The 15,452-nt window shown below is 38.3% G+C and overlaps 1 protein-coding gene across 14 annotated transcripts in view; it reads right to left on the bottom strand.

Annotated features, from left to right (window-relative positions):
• The window catches only part of LOC140736838 (receptor-type tyrosine-protein phosphatase F-like), a 344,443-nt gene extending 330,560 nt beyond the window's left edge, over positions 1 to 13,883 (bottom strand). For 12 of the 14 annotated variants that reach the window (XM_073062804.1, XM_073062808.1, XM_073062807.1 and 9 more), the window contains exon 1: positions 13,552 to 13,883. The gene's annotated coding sequence lies outside the window, so the exon portion shown is untranslated. The remainder of the gene's footprint in view (positions 1 to 13,551) is intronic. The other 2 variants (XM_073062816.1, XM_073062805.1) reach the window with 2 other exon arrangements.
• Between the last annotated feature and the right edge of the window lie 1,569 nt (positions 13,884 to 15,452).

The raw sequence follows: 15,452 nt of genomic DNA, 5'->3' as shown, positions 1-15,452 counted from the left end.
CCATAAAACATAGGAGCAGAATTAGGCCATTTGTCCCATCAAGCCTGCCCTGTCACTCCATTATGGTTGATTTACTATTCTTTCAACCCCATTCTCCTGCCTTCTCCCTGTAACCTTAGATACCCTTACTAATCAAGAACCCCATCTACCTCCACTTTAAATATACACAATGACTTTGCCTCCACAGTTGGCTCTGAAAGAACTAAGTGAAAAGTGATTAGGTACATAATGATACTAGAATATTTGTTTTTATTTTTGAATTAATTCACAATTTATTATTTCATCATTCCTTGTAGACTTTCAATAAAATGAAAACAATTCAAGCTCTTCTGAAAAGCGTTCTGCACAGACAAGAAGGGCCGAGATGGCCTGTTTCTGTGCTGTAATTGTTATATGGTTATAAATGCAACAAATGTCTTTAAACAACTGCTGCCTGCTAACAACAAGGCAATGTTTGCATTCTACTGGACATGAACTTTCCAAAACTGAAACCCCTTGTATAATACTCAAAATAGTTTATCATCTTCAGTGAATTATAGTGAAGGTGCTAAATTAGTGCATCAACTTCAGTAATAAACTCTTGCTGTCAACAACTTGCTATTAATTGCAGTTACTTTTACATAATCAACTGCTACAGATTTGTACCAAGCAATTAAGCAATGAACAAATATAGTGTCCAGTATAATGCTATTCATATTTAAGTGCAGATTTCACTTTCTTCCCAAATCCTCCTGAATATTATAAACTGCACTGGCAGCAAAAGGCCAGTAAGCAGCACTCCAGGCACACATATTGACATACACATAGAAGAGAATTTTCCTTCAATTCAGCTGAAGAATACACACTGTAAAAATCCATCTTTTCATTTTTGTTGCTATGAAAATTCAGCCAATAGCAAATTTTTCAGCATTACCAGAGTGGTTTTTCCCTCTACTGAGTGAGTGAAGTCCTCAATTGGTCACAGTTAACCATGGATATTGCGCCCCAGCTGTATAGATACACAAGCCTGGGCAGTACGATACAGATAGCAAGCTTCCGCTCTCCATGCATCTGAATGACCCAGAGGAATGACAGTTTGGTACAAGCAGAGTTGCAGGAGTTGCCAGTCAGCATTGAACTCAACGTAGGACTGCCTTAGAGCCTCCAGCTCCAGATTTTCCCCTTGGGGTTTACTCCCGAAGCCTTCCCCATGAGAGGCTACAACCGCAAAGCAGCTGATGTTTGAGATCAGGGTTTTCCTTCTCCACAGCTGACGAGCCCCATCTGCCCCTCCTCTATTACTTGTAAGCTATATAGCAATGAAATCATTTCTTTAAAAGAATATATGTGCTAATGTTGTGACATAGGAAACACAATCACTGATTTATAGGCAAGCTCTCACAACCTGCATTTGAGAACTTGGTTATGGGAAAAAGTTGAAAAGGTGAGGACTTTATTCCCTGAAGCATAGGAAAATGAGGTGAGATTTGATAGAGATATAGAATACATAAGGGTATAGATAGGGTAAATGCAAGCAGGTCTGTTCCATCAAGACTGAGTGAGAAGAGAACTAGTGGTCATGGGCTGAGCGTGAAAGGTGAAATATTTAAGGGAAACGCAAGTGAGAACTTCTTCACTCAGAGACTGTGGAATGAACTGCCAGTGAAAATGGTGGATGCGGGTTCAATTTCAACATTTAAGTTAAGTGGATAAGTAAATAGATGGGAGGGGTAGAGAGCGCTATGGTCCCGATGTAGGACGAAGGGATTAGGAAGAACAATATCCAGGCATGAAAAGATGGGCCAAGGGGCTTATTTCTGCACTGTGGTGCTATATGACTATGATACAACCCGTATTTATTCCTCAAAAATAAAGAAGAAATTTGTCTGAGTCACTGAAATTAACTGCACTGGCCTTCACTGAGAGGTCCAGCAGTCCCTCAGTAATGCCCAGATTTTGCACTCCAGTCTCTCGCATTACATAATATTTCAACTTTCTGACTCAGAGGTGAGAGTGCCAACAATTGCATCAATTGACCAAGGCAGACAGTACCACAGCTAAATAAGGTCTGTAAATGGCATTACTGGAAGCCAAAAGAACAAGTGGCTCAAGATAATACTATCAAAAATATCTTTACTATGATCATGACAGTGACTCAAGAGATGGGGTAGTAAGTGGTCAGACTGGATTCCTGTTATCTATACAGATTTGGAAATATCTGGACATTTATTCAGCCCCAACTTTTGTATTCGCTTACACATCTATATATCATTGTGAGCAAGGAGCCTCCCCCATCTACATGTTGTTTAGTTTTCCAGCAACATTCACAACTGGAGTGTAAGTAGTTCTGGGGGTGCACAAGATCAATTGAGCAAGACCTCATCATTTCCTTTTTAAGTAATTGGTAAAAGGATTAAGGAGTCAAAGAAAACCATTTGCACCCTTCCCCCATACCCCACAGAAGTGTTTGATGGCCTAAACTTATTCTCCGAAGCAAAAACTCCCATTATGTTTAAAACTAAAGTTCTTTGAAATGCCAAGACCTCCAGACGAAGAGCTGAAAAGCAACACGAGATTGGGCACCTCCATTTTTTGGTCAGCACAGACATGGGCCAAATTTTCCCTCTTCAATGCCACACATTTATAAGATTTGCTGATTGAAAAGTTGTAGTACCAGAGAGATTTGCCCAAAAACCCAACAAACTATTTTCAGCAGAAAATGCTGGGGGGGAAAATCAGCAGTTCAGACAGTATCTGAAGACTGAGGGAAAGAAATAATATTTCAAGTCACTAGCATTTCATCAGCTCCAACATATTCTATACAGATTCTAATTGAAATTCCATGCATGAATACAGGTATGTTCACCATAAGCAAGTTCTCACCAATAACACTACCTCATCATTGCAGAGCAGTCCTGATCCTTTTCGGTATGAGGTCTTTAAACAATAAATCTTTCCTTCCCAATGATCTTAACAATTCCTGAATTCTGATTTTCCTCTAGTCATTTTCTTCTTTCACTTTCCATGAACCCATCTTTCTCAAAATCTTATCTTGTGCCGGATTATCACTATCCTATCATATCTTGATCTCTGTGATCGCAAAACTGCAAAGGCTTCAAATTCAACACCTGATAATCCCATTTCAATGGACTGAACCCCAAATTTCTTTCTGCTGCCTTTCCTTTATATCCAATTATTAAGCCACTTCATATTGTGGACTCTTTCTCCAATCTTTTGAATTTCCAATCCTCCTAGCCTTTTATCTTCTCTAATAAAAGTTAACCTGACACTCTGTTCATTTTTCCATTGCTGTCTGGCCTGCGGAACATTGAAAACATATTCTGTTTTTGCTTCAAAATCTTAATCATATGTTCCACTTAGAGATAACAAGCTTCTTCCTTTGTTTTACCTCCACATAATTTGTAGCTTTCCCTATCAGTACCTTTCAAAGATGCCTGCAGCTGCCATCTTATTATTCACCATGACGCTTGACAAAAGTAGCCCAATGAAAAATACACTAGGCCATGATGTTAAATATTGTGGTAAAGGACAATTTGGTAGCTCCACAAATGCACAGATTTGTGCTGAGTTTTCTATTTTTAATCAATCCATCAAAGTAGTGGACACAACATGGAAGGTGGCATCAGGAACATTAAACATTTCCAAGCATTTCTAAATTAAAATATAAAAATGGATTCTAGTTTTTAAAAAACCACAATTGTACAACTTAACAAAAGTCCATCAGAACAGGAACAACAACGCTGCTAAAGGAATTTACAAGGAAGCCTCAATAGCTGAAAAGACAGTCTCAACACTTTATAGGGCATCACTTAGCTCAGAGATTTGAAGGTAGAATTTTAAAAAATTCTGCCTCAAAACTTTGACAAGTTTTCTCTTATCCTATTCTGTTCCTGTTTTAAATATCCTTATCCTAGGACTTCAGTCCTAAAGACATGCCTGACTAAAACTTTCCAATTACAATTGATAAAAGTTGCAAGAAACTTAAAGTTGTGCTTACCAAATACTAGCAATACCTTGAAGCTTAAAGACATGCTACTCAGGAAAGGTGATGCCCATTTAAAAGCTGCTCAACTATGAAAACATCAATAAATCAGACATGTAGAAAATAAACTAATACTGCTGCATCCCTTAACTTTCCTGAAAATCGACTGGGCTTCATTCTAAGTGATCTGGAAACTGGACTAAGTAATGACTATTTATGCATATGCTTGGAAAGCAAATATTTGCAGGCTAATCAGCACTACAGCCAAAACTAATGTTGTACCCACAAGAATTTGCAAATGTGCCCTCTCCAGCAGGATCATAATTAGTAAAGCAATCAGTATCACACTAGGCAGAACTATTAACAACTTTTGCATCTGTGTGGGGATGGAAGAGAAAATAATTTATTCTGGATTCAAAACCAGGTGGGGGAGGTAAAGGGTGGACTAATACTTTTACTACATTAGTGGACACAAGTTATTACTGGTTTGCATTAATGGATTAATGTACACACAGGAAGATCAGAATTTTCACTGAATGAAAGATTTGGCTGACTTGAACTTATAACAATTAAAAGATTATGTTTTGCTGGTGCTGGGTATCAGGGTTGGAATTTTTATTTCAAAGATTTCTGCCTAACACAAGAATACATCCATTCTACACTTTTTCAAAACAGCAGCAAATCCCAAAGTGAAGTTTTGATTTGATTCATTCTTGAATCAATTCCTTTGTACTCATGATAATCTTGCACTATTAAGCTTAAATACGAGTGCCAACTTAAGAAATCTGATGTTAGGCATGCAATGGCATGGCCCATCTCCTGAAGGAAACTAATTGTAATTTGTGTCTTAGTGCTGGAAATGCTGATGTGAAAGAGGATGTTGGTTTGCTTTGCTTAACAGTTAATTAGGATGATTTAATAGAGACAGGTTTGGTGGTACATCTCCTGTGCAAAGTAGAACTCTATGAATAAGAGCATATGAGGGTAGAGATCACAATGCTGCTTAACATACTTCAAAGTTTCTACTTGGGCAGCCAAAGGTTGCACTGCATGCTGAAGGCAAGAGATCTGAAGAGGTCTAACCTCTCCAGGCTCATCTGTAGTTGAGGTGTAATGTTATGAAATTGAAGCAGGTTGGGAGAGGACTTTGTTTTAGCGAATGTTAATTGTAAAGGTCATTATTGCTATATGCTTCAGTGAAAATAAAAATGATGATGATTTGGAGCTCAACCTCCCATTTCATCCAGCTCCATAACAGAGGTCAGATGCAATGTATGGTGAACAGTTCTAGATTAGCTGCTCTCCAGCAAGAAAACACTTGAAAGAAAGTTGCAGCACTGTGATTGGAATTATTGAGAAAATGTTGGGGCAATGATTTAGCTTGGCTTAACACCTGTCTACATTGAGACCCCATCTTCAAAATAAGATTAGAATGCTATGATGTAGTAAAATCAATAATGGGAACGAATTTAATAAAACTGCCAGATCTGAGGAGGGTTCTCCACAGTTGTTTTCGATTAATGGAGTCAAAGCTTTTTAGTCAATGCAGTACCTTGAATTTGGATGTTGACATGCAAGGAAAATCATGTCCATATCAAAAGCATGTTGCCATCATACTTTGTGTCTTCCTGATGAACCAGGTATTGGTGATGACAAAACCATACTCCAAATAATTTTGTCAGATCAAGGACATACTGCAATGCTCTTTCCAGAGGATTATGTTCTTTCTGATCCTGGAATTGCCCAGGAAAATTAGTTCTATTCCCTTGAGATCGCAGACCTATATTTTTCCAACATTGAAAAAATCTTCATCAGACTCTTCCAAAGCCTCCAGAATTAAGGATTTATGCACTAATGACTACAGCATGCTGGTCCCCAATTAGAGGGACATGAGATATTCAATTACCACACAGTTTCTAACTCAAACTAACTCATTGCTTACAGCAGCAGAATGCATCCTATGAAGCCTTGTTTCTTGAGCTGGTCATCCTCTGTCCATCATATATCACCCAGACATGTCCACAGCTATAGTCTGGCTTTGACAATGAATAATGTTTAAATCTATAGCAGTTAGGGCTATCCTAATGTGTCAAGCCCCAAATTTCTTACTGAGTAGTAGAAGCTACCCGGTGAATAATATTCTTTAAGCCATTTCCCAGCAGGTGCCACTTGAGCTTATCAGAGCAAAACACAGTGACAAAGGAGTCCGGTACAACTGAGCCATACCTTGAAATAACTCCAATAGTTTCCAAATTTGTTTCACTAGATCTTTTATGTTTACATGGAAAACTGAAGTTTAAGATCTCACTTGAAAGGCAACAGCTCCAACAAGGCAGTACTCCCTCTATATCACAGTAGAGTGTTAGGCTGGATTGCATGCTCAATTCTCTGGAATGGGACAAACTCCCAAATGTAATACCATGCAAGCATAATAAAGACTGAGCTGTTTTCCCCCACTTTATATTGCAAGTAGAGGGTGGTGAATCTGTGGAATTCATTGCCACAGACTGCTGTGGAGGCCAATTCATTGAATATTTTTAAAGTGGAAGTTGGTAGGTTTTTGATTAGTAAGGGCGTTAAAGGTTACGGGAAGATGACAGAAGAATGGGGTTGAGAAGGAATAATGAATCAGCGATGATGGAATGGCAGAGCCAAATGCCCCAATTCTTTCCTTGTGTCTTATAACCTTATGGTATTAAGATGGTATATCAGAAAAGGAAAAAAAACACACGGTTCAAAACAAAGAAATCAGAATAAGAATCAGTTTTATCATCAACTTAAATATCATAAGATCTGCTTTTTCCAGCAGTGCAGTATCATAAAATAATAAATTATAAAATTAATAGTGCACAAGAAATGGAATAGTGAAATAGTGATCATAGACATTCAGATGTCAGAGGGGAAGAAGATGCTCCTAAAATGTTGAGTGTGGGTCTTCAGGTATCTCCTCCCTGATGGAGAAGAGGGCATGTCTAGAAAATCCAGAATGTAGCTGGGACAAACACCTAACCTAGGAATCCATACTAATTATCTACTTATCCACCAAACAGCTTTTATGAATAAACTTTTGGACTTCCAAAGGAACAAACTGCTAACTTTCTTGCATTTATAAGATAAGACACTTGCTATGTTCCATGTCAGACAATGCAGTAGACCTAACTAATATATTTAACTGTAAAGGTAAATCACACAAGTCACCATCTTAATTACTCACTATTGCTAAATTAACACATAATTAAGCACAAATATTGTTTACAGATGAGGTGGAGGCAAATATAGAAAGTATCAAACATTTCATTTACCACCCAGGAAGTAGACTCACTATGGGATCCACCTCCTAGGTACAATACTGACAGGTTTGATCTCAATTGCAATTGGTGCCTTTCAATATGAGAAACAAAATCTGACCAATCAGGTGGACTAAAATTCCAAAACTAATCCAAGGATAAAAAATCCTGACTAATAGTTATCCTTGAACAAACATTTTGTAATTCAATCAATACCTTGCTATTTACAAAAATGACTTCTGCATTTCCTATGTGACAACAATATAAATGCTGGCAATAAAATTTCACTGGCTTTTGACAACTGTAGCATGTCCTACTAATGTGCAAGTGCTACAGTATAAGAAATGCTCAATTTTCTCTATGAATTGCAATTCACTCTCATATTATTGGATTTCAACATTCCAAACTAGTTTTATACAACTGCCAATTATATGATTAGACTTTTCTTAAAATATAAAATTAGTTTCACTTTGAAACTGAACATTTTGATCGAGAAAAGCAGTTGAATTCACCCAATAACTGAATAAGCTACCTGGTTATGTGTACACAAAAGTCAAAACTTACTTCTAAAATAAGTGAGGCTAACAACTCCCACCATTATTTACGAATAAATTGCACAGCACCAGTAAGATCAACCATGCGAAATGTCAAAAGCTGCAAGTGGAGCAGTGCCCCTCTATTAGATTTTCAAAAGACATCTTGTTTTCTGGCTCAAAAGACATTGAGCACAGTGGTGTGTCCTGTTGTAGTGAATGCAAACTAAGCTCACCACACAAGTTTCAGTCTGCATACCTCTTAAAAAAAGTGTGATACATGTTAATTACTACTATACAAATCCTTCTGACATGGATAACTACTTACTGCATGTGGGTAGCACATTCCATCAGCTTGTAATTGCTTTTCCAAAATCTTCAATAACATTTAATTTAAATTTACTTCGTCTCCCTTTGTCCCTTTCCCCGAGCTCTCTTAATCTAACATTTGTTTCCCTCTCTATTTTGTTCTCTGTATGTGATTCCTTGATGAAGTCATTATTCTAATATTTTGCCTGCCTCTTGACTGCCTTAGTTAAGGAGTTACAAAATTGCCAGCATGTGCACACAAATCCCAGAAACACTGTTGAAGGACACCATATTTACTTGATCTACAACTTACGTGCAAAGTAAACATGCACGTGCAAACCTAAGAAAAACAGGCCTGTTCATCTGCTAGTTCCTGCATATGGCCCAATAAATCCACAACATTCATATCATATTTTCAGTCTGTACTTTAACCCATCACTATCTTGAACTGCTACCTGTTTTCATTAGCAACAGACACTTTGACCCTACAACCCAAATACTGATCAGACTTCCATAGGCAACAGTTAATTCGAAAGGTGTAATTAGCATCCAGACTCTAATTGCTGTCCAGACACTCATTATTCAAGTGGTCTCTATGAAACTTCTGCAGGTTTTAAAAAACTGATATTCGCACTGACTCCATTAAAACACAGCTAAATAGGACATGAAACATGAAGAGCTTTAGGGGCCATTTGAAAGTTCGGAACTTGTCCCTAAATCCCAGATAACCAGTTTCGGAATGACCCAATGGGTATGTATATTTGACCTGATAGAAAAAGTCTTTATTTAGAGGCTAACATTTTCCTAGTGAAAGAAAGATGCTACATTAATTGGCCTGTAATTTCTTGCTTTATCTCTATTTCTTTTGAATAAAGGAGTTACAGTCACTATTTTCCAATCTAATAGAACCTTCCTTAAATGTGGAGCATTTGAAAAATTTAAACCAACATAAACTATCTTATCAGCCACTTGTTTTGAGATCATAAAAATAAGACCATTTGCTCCTTGATGGAAAGCACTTGTCATTCATCATACGAAGCCTGACTATCTTCCAAGTTTATTCTGAGAAACAGAGAATGGAAAATAAATAATGGACAATGAACAACAAACATCCTCAGTTCTTACAGATGAATAAAAGGATTATCATTACTGAAACAAAAGACTGGCTCAAAAACACTGCAAAACTCTTGCAATGATGCCTAGAGGCTAGCTTGAAATGCATTCAACAACCATCATCTTTTGCACAATGTAAAACCTCAACCATTGGGGTGCTTTCCCCTGATGCCATTTTATTCCAGTTATACCAAGGTTTTTTTTGATGTCACAGTCAAATGTTACCTTAAAATTATTTCTTTGCTGTATGTTTAGACCAATGCTACAATGAGACCTGGAACAGAGTACCGGTAATCCTGGCAAAGCCAAGGCTTCCATCTTCTCACCAATAAATAACAATGGACAGATTAGGAAGCTAAATTGCATTAGTCCTTTCCTGGACAGGACATATCTGAACATCTTCCACATAGCAGATGGTAGATCAGAATACGATGGAAGTATATTCAAGATCAACACTTTTCTGCATCCCTGTCTGCATCTCTCCAATAAAAGAATGGATTGTCCAGGTTGCCACTTCCTAGACTGGAATCATACACAAGGAATAGGAACCAGATGTGAAAAAAAATTAAAGTAACAGTTTACTGACAAGCACTTTCTGATTACTCTGTCCATCTCAAGGCAAAGTTTCCATACCTTAGCCAACAAAGAGTAAAACAAGAGGTCAGGAAGGACGACAAGCTGCCCCAGATTTGAACAAGATATTGGATTACATTGAATAATCTACAGTAGCTTTCATCGAGTAACAATGATTCAATAGATGTCAGATGTTTGAAACTAATCCATACAAAGAACCCATACATGAACAATGGAACAAACCTGCCTCCTGAAAGAAATAGATCTAAAATACGGCAACCTTAAAAATAAAAGTTTATCAGCATCTTAATAGGGTGGAAAACTTTACACTGAAGACCTTTTAGCAGCATGCTAATTAGTTTCTCTTTCCACAGATGCTGCTTGACTGAGTTCTTCAAGCATTTCTGATTCCAACAACTGTAATTTTATTGGTTTCCAAGTTGTGAGTGAGCTGGGCTTTATAGAGAATGGAATGCCAGCAGAGCAAATACTGAAATGATTAAGTCAGGAGATTGCACTAGTAATGAAGGATACAGTGGGTCTTGGCAGAAGATGAGCTAAAGTAGCAGCAGAGACAAAAGATGATTTATAAATGGAAGCAATCAATCAATGAGATAGGAGATAAAGAAGATACCAGGGTCACAAACTCAACCAGTGGTTAACTAACTCGAACTGAGGCCTAACAATTTTACTGAACTACAGACCAGGGCCAAGAGAGATAGAATAAAGGGAAGGATATGATCTCAAATTTCCCAGTATTATATTGACAATAAATATTAACAGTACCCATAAGACAAGGGAGAAATTAGTCCTAGGCAACCTTTTGGCTGATACATTATGCAACAAGTCCATAAAGATCACAAAACACAAATCAGATACACAGGAAAGCACCAAAATACATAATAAAGGAGTTGAGGTGTATGGATAAAGACTCAATTGTAAGAAAGCAGTTGGCTTTTCAGCTGATCAAGTCTAGAATAGTTTGCTGTAATCAAGTTTGAGTCCAAAACTCACAGCATGTAATATTAAAATGCACCACTACTGATGTTCACCCAGCTTCCAGAAAGCATGAGTAACACCAAGGAAATATTGAACGAACTAAAAAATTTGACTTCTGTGGAACTTAAGAACTAACATCTGCAAAATTCAAATTGTTTTAGTGCTGTTCACATGAATTAATAATTATAAATAATCAGTGAGTACTAAACTCTTGTTAAGAAATTCACAAATGACTTGAAGTATATTAAGATCATAGATCATCAGGTTTTAACCAAGAAGCATCTCAGACGGGTGGGGGGAAGTAAGATTTGGGGGTGAAAGGTGAAGGGGAGTGGGAGGAGGAGCATGAAACCTACATCAGAACAAATGAGACATCATCCGCTCCTCCAGCAAACAAAACCACTCAAATCACAATATCAAAGTTGAGAACACAGTAATCTGTATGGCTAACTGTATGTTACCTTTCACCAGGTCATTTGGTGGGGGAGGGGGGGAGGTAGACATTATCAACAGGACAGTTTAGTAAAGGACTGGAAAATTTGAAAAATAATATTCAAGAAAATGGAAATCCTGAGATATCATCCCTCTTTCAAGCAGTTTTATTGAAGAACTGATCAATTGCTGTACTTGGCAACCTTGATAAAAGTCAAACATAATTGCAATGAGTTGAGAACAAGATGGCTCCTACAGTAAAAGGTCCACTGCAGAAAATCAGCTTCAAAAATCAATACTTAATGCTCCAAAATGTTTAATTGATAGATAAAAAGTAATTCAAGAAAATTTTCATACAGCTTTCAATACAATTATGGAGCCTTAACATACGACAGAAGTACGATGTTGATCCATCTATACGCAGCATATATTTGACAAGTATATTCAAATACAGACATACTGTTTTTTATTTATAAGTACTCAAAATGAAATTTAACTGCAGAATGAGAGTGGCTGCATATTCAGCAAATACTCTTATATACTAGTTGTTCATTCTCATAAAGAGTTATGTCAGAATTCATAACCAAAGTAGAATAGTATTGCATATCATAACCAGGCTACTCAGTGTTGATGGACAGAACACTAAATGCTTTCGTGTTAACCATTCTCGATTACCTTAAACACTTGAATAAACGTGACGGGACCAAAGTCTTAAACGCATTAATTAATCGCTGCCTTAATTACTTTCCTAAAAGTAACCGGAAGTCGTCTTAATCTAAAAACACAAATCATTTACCAAAACCAACGTGCATTCTCAAAACAAACCAACCCGTCTTCAGACACTCTTCGCGACTGTTTTAAATAGGCTTAGTTTTAACCTTTGGAAGACGGGATAAATGTACACTGTTCATCTTTGGTAAAGGCTCAAGTCTCCGAAAAAGGAGCGTCTCCAAACGATCAGATACATTGATTCAGGATTGCACAACCTCGCGGATCAAGTTCACTCGCTCTCTAAGGTCTCTACGGAGAAACCGACGCCACCATTTGAAACAGACTCGCAATTCAACAGGGAAAGAGAAAAAGAACAAGAACATCAAGCTCTGAACAAATCCAAAAATGAAATCAGAATAGGGAAACCACCGTCCGCATTTTACAAGGGAAAGGGGGAAATATACATTTAAATGCTCACTTAGCTTCAAAATCTTGAATCAATTCCAATTTTAATACAAAATTTAAAAGCCCTCACCCCAAAAAGTCTTCACACTTCATAAATATAAATAAGGCGAAACGTCTTTTAAATTATATTTTAAAGCCTAAGAAGCTCGCTTTTCAAATCTTTGCCTATGTTATTTAAAAATAACATGAGATTCTACAATCCTCATCATCCAGAGCTCCAAAAGAATAGGTAGGTATTGCCAGCCGGTGAAAGAAAATTATACTCGCTGCAGTTTATCTCGATTCCAAATGCTGTTAGTTTTATTTCAACATTCTTTTCAAATATATCTTTCGTCGAAGCCACTTAATTACTACAGAACGGAAAGCCAGCCAGGTCCTTTTGTTTTTTTAAAAACATCAATGGCATACTTTTCATCCCGATAAACAATCCGGAGTCCCGAGAAACGATGTTGTACTACTTTGGCATCTGAAGCCAGTGCTTCAACAATAAAAATCAAAAATGGTCCGATCGCTCCTAGCAAACGCGATTACAAGAGCGAAAAAAAAATGCCAAAACCATGCATACCCACTTGCTTAACATGAGAATAGAGTTAAAGACAAAAAAAATTCAAAAGATCGTCTCCAGTTTCGATCTTCATTCTAATACAATCCAAATCAAGGAAGCCAAAAGACTCTCGGTCTCAACACACCCGCAGGTAAAATTCGTTATTTTGAAACAGTACCGATTGCTGGGACTCCCTTTGTTTTTCCAATTTAAGTTTATACTACCAAATTTTCCATCGCCGTCTCGATTCTCTCGCTTTCAACAGGCGGTGGAGTTTTGGCAATTTCTTCATTGTTGAAAGAAAGAAAAATAAAACAAACCAAGGCCAAATCTACTTGGTGCCCATTCTGCGATGGATATTACACATCTAAAGTAAAATAAATCAGTTTCACACAATAGATTGTTTATATTTTTGAAAAAGGGGATCAAAGCTCCCATTTCAACAGGCTGCAGTAATCGAGCAGAGGACAAAAACGAAAGCCCGGCTTCACCTGAGGGTTTGCGGATTCAGCAACAAAAAAAAATTCACGAAACTCAAGTCAAACTCCAGCATTTTTTTTTTAGAAATTGCCCCTCTTCGGGTTTCCGTGTTTGTATACTCACCGCGCACGGCCGCCTCAAGTCTCCCCCAGCTCGGCTCATAATGTCCAGCTGCCCGGCTCACGATGCCCGTAACTCCGAGCCCGGGCACACGGGCACCGGCTCCCTCTCACCTCTCGAACCGCGCCCAAAAAATTAAAACTCTCCTTGGCTCACAAGTTTATTTGTTTTATTTTCTACGTGTACGTGTGTGTGTGCGTTTTCTCCCCTTCGTTCACTAGCACACACAATTCGCACGAACGCAATCTCACCAGCCGCGTCTCTTTTACTCCGGAGCGCTACTTAACACACTTTCCACGGACACCAAGCCAAACCGTCGCCTGCCGCTCGCCGACTCCCTCCGAGTCTCTTCGGCAAACTTCGGCAATGCCCGCTCTATGGCGTCATCGGAACCGAACGCACTCGCAGGTTGACGATTGGATGGGGGTGGGGGGGGGGGGGGAGTGGTGCGAAGCGGCGGAGAGAGGTTTCCAGCCAAAGTACAGAAAGGGAATGTCGTGCTCTCATCAACAATGCAGCTACTGTGACAGATCCCGCCAGCGAGACCTCGAGAACACGCGTAGACAGAAGATTTTGAAAGCGCATTCGATGGAAGGGGAAGCCTCCCCTGTTGGATTTGTGCAAGCTTTAAATAGTCTATGAACCGATGAGTGCAGAGAGCACCCAGACGTGGAAGCATTGTAAATTGTGCTGCAGTTTTAACCGGTGATTGCGGGATTATAAAACGTTTTTACGCAGTTCAGTTGTTCTTTTTTTCCATACTTGTAATCTGAAAACATGTTATCACGGGTAAAAGGCTGTAAAGAGTAAAATATGAAGTTAAACTGGAAAATCAAGCAAACGAGAATGATTTTTTTCGCTACATGCACACTCGGGGGGAAAAAACTAAAGTGGTTAAATTACAGGTGGTATCTGCGGAAATTACTAAAATATTCTAATAAACTTTCTGCCAATGTAGCCAGAGTAAAAGCCCGGAGGATTAGAGGGAAAGTAACAGAGGCAAAGGGTAAAGATAGATCAATGTTTTATTGTCCAGAGGCTATTACCAATGGGTTCCATAGACCTCAGTAATCGTTCCCTTTGATATTTTTGACTCAAAGGCATGATATAGAAGTTTGCAGCTGATATAAAAAGCGACTTTGAGTTCAGTGGTGAGAAGGAAAGCTTTAGACTTCAGAAAAGTAGGTCTGGTCAGTTGGGCAGAAGAGTGGGAAATGGAATTTAATCCTTAGAAATGTGAGGTAATTCCTGTGGGGAGATAGAACTTCTGAAGGGAATACACAGTGGACAATGAACTGGAGTGCACGCCAGAGATCTTTAAATGTAGTAGGGTAAGTCAATCCAGTAATTTGAAAGGGCGTTGGTATATTGCCCGAGGCATAAAATATAAGAAAAAGATTGGGCTAAAACTGCACCCCACACTATTTGGCCCACTGTAGTGCAAAGTATTGTGGTCTCCAAGTATCCAGCAAGATAAGATTATGCCAAAAATGGTGCAGTGGAAGTAAATGAAGAAGTTGCTAAGTCTGGAAATCTTGGCTGTCAGAAAGGATAGGATGCTGCAGGTGCACTCTGTGGAACATAGAAGCTGAGAAATGAAGGAACTAAGGCAGAATGAATAGGGAGGGACTTTTATTCTTAGCAGCGAAATCAACAACCATAATTGGAAGAAACCTGAGACAGGAGATGAGGTTTTTTTTTCATCCAAAAGATGGAGTAAAACTCAAGAGAAAACCTCTTTACAAATTTTAAAAGTACCCCAAGAGCAATGAATTGCAGGAGGATGGACCTATTGCTGGGAGACTCTGTAGATCTTTTTAACCAGCACAAACATAAGACCATAAGATATAGGAGCAGAAGTGGACCATTCAGCCTATCGAGTCTGTTCTGCCATTCAATTATGG

The sequence above is a fragment of the Hemitrygon akajei genome, chromosome 12 (assembly GCF_048418815.1).
Source record: "Hemitrygon akajei chromosome 12, sHemAka1.3, whole genome shotgun sequence".
NCBI lineage: Eukaryota > Metazoa > Chordata > Chondrichthyes > Myliobatiformes > Dasyatidae > Hemitrygon > Hemitrygon akajei.
Note: the sequence above shows the minus strand (reverse complement) of the source record. Positions and strands in the feature narration are given on the sequence as shown.